We start from the raw sequence: 2,399 nt of genomic DNA, 5'->3' as shown, positions 1-2,399 counted from the left end.
GTATCCTTTTGTCAGTGCCGGCCACTGTGTCGTGGAGGTACGGTATCCTTTTGTCAGTGCCGGCCACTGTGTCGTGGAGGTACGGTATCCTTTTGTCAGTGCCGGCCACTGTGTAGTGGAGGTACGATATCCTTTTGTCAGTGCCGGCCACTGTGTCGTGGAGGTACTGTATCCTTTTGTCAGTGCCGGCCACTGTGTCGTGGAGGTACGGTATCCTTTTGTCAGTGCCGGCCACTGTGTAGTGGAGGTACGGTATCCTTTTTTTAGTACAATTGTATTCAAGTTGTCTTTCTTTGAACACTGAATCAAAGTCGCTGCTGACGTTTGTCATATTTAAAAAAAAAAAATTAAATGCTAGGTTTTAGGTTCCATAAGTAGATTATACATGTAAATCTCGATCATTGGTACTTCAGCAGTTTTCTACTGATGTGAGGTAATCCACAATGAATAAATATATTGGGATATCATACTATTGGGAAACAGATCATACAAAATATTGTAACAAACAATCACATGGAAAACTAACCTTTTCAAGGTGTTTTATATTTGTTTCTGATCTAATAAAAAGGTGCTAGTAAACAAGCTATTTTTTATAGAACTGACTTGTTTTCTATAACCATTCCAGTAAAACAGGCTGTGAACTGACTTGTTTTCTATAACCAGTAAAACAGGCTGTGAACTGACTTGTTTTCTATAACCAGTAAAACAGGCTGTGAACTGTACCAAAACAAAACAAGTTATGTAATAAATTGAAAGGATCATATTTAATACAGTGAGATATTCAGAAGTCTTTCAATTTACATAAATTTCCAGTTGGATTCTATGAAAATTTACTTTCTTTTCAATGAATTTTCTTACCTTTATTGGACACCCAATTAGGGTAAAAGTTTACATCCTGTAAGAGAACTAAATATTGTTCCTTTGCGTAATATTGATACAATTATCAGTGGCTCAGTTATTGAGGTATCACTATTCCTTTCATCGCTATATAAAAGCCACTGTTAGCATAATTTACTAATTAATATATAAACATGATTTACAAGAACCATTTTAACATTTTCAGGGTGAAATCATGAACACAATCATGTTATTGTATTGTGATGAATTAGGTTTGTTAATTGAGAATAGATGGCATTTCTTAAACTGCTAACAGCACAGAAGATAAAACTTGTGATAAGGTTATGTACACTCAGGCAGTGATGTTTTTCTGTTTTTAGCCAAAAAGACACTAATTCCCTTTGCAAAACAGGACTTTATTTTCTCATTAGAAAGAGAGAAAAAAAAGATTTTTTTTACCCCACTTTTAGAAATATCACTGAATTTTTTCTCAATTTTTGTAGGCACGTAAAGGCTGGTGTCTGCTGAAAAATTAAGGCGAAAAAAACAAGGCACTATTTTCATTCGTTCAGTGTGATTAAATAGTGGCATAGTAATAGTATCTTAATTTGTGATTGATTTAATTTGAATTGGTATCATAATTAAAATTTGTGGAACTTTATAGCAATTCACAATATACTGCACAGTGTATACTTGCATTGAATTACCTATGTGGTAAACTGATAATAACTATAAAATGACCTTTCCTTCCTTTTTTCTAGGAATTTGAAGATGCAGTTGATGTGGTACAAATGTAAGTACAAACATACAGCTTTCATACTATCCCTGTCATACAGCACTGTGGTTAAGGGCCATGTGAGCTTATGCCATACTGCAGCGTCCATTGTCTTCTACAATAGCAATTAGGGGATTTCCTTCCAATTTTATCTGGAGCACGCTTGGGCCAAGGGGACTAATTTTTTTATAAACGAAGGGTGAGGCCCCTCTGGGTGCATGAGAGTTGCAGGGCTTAATAGGGAAATTTGAGGTTTAAATCTTTAAAATCTTTCTTCTTCTGTACTATTGGAGGGATTTTATGTAATAAGAATAATTTCCCATGGTTGTTTTATTATCCAGGTGAGCGATACAGGCCCTCTGGGCCTCTTGTCTTACATACAGTAACCTTCCCTTGTTTGGACATAACTGTAGCACTGAGTTGGGCCATGTCACTTCCTTTGACCAGGTAGATCAGCTGGTTAGAGCAATAGTACAACAATCCAGGGTTTGAATCCCGGTCTAGCACCACAGAATTATTTACACCCAGATAGTATGCTCCATTGTTACACAAAGTGACTCTTAATTTTATTGCCAAACCATCATTTCAGTAATTACAATGACATCTGAACATACATACGCAGGTGGTTGTGGTAATGAACCTAGTACATTTGGGCTCCAATCAATGAGTCTCCACAGTACAAGTCATTAGAGGCTAGTCACTGATGTGTTATCGTGTACAGTTTAATTATTATACACAAAATTAAACATAGCTAGTCACTTGAGTGTTGTAAAGTTTCAATCTTATA

The sequence above is a fragment of the Mizuhopecten yessoensis genome, unplaced genomic scaffold (assembly GCF_002113885.1).
Source record: "Mizuhopecten yessoensis strain PY_sf001 unplaced genomic scaffold, ASM211388v2 scaffold10635, whole genome shotgun sequence".
In the NCBI taxonomy this organism is placed as follows: Eukaryota; Metazoa; Mollusca; class Bivalvia; order Pectinida; family Pectinidae; genus Mizuhopecten; species Mizuhopecten yessoensis.
This window is presented reverse-complemented; position numbering follows the sequence as displayed.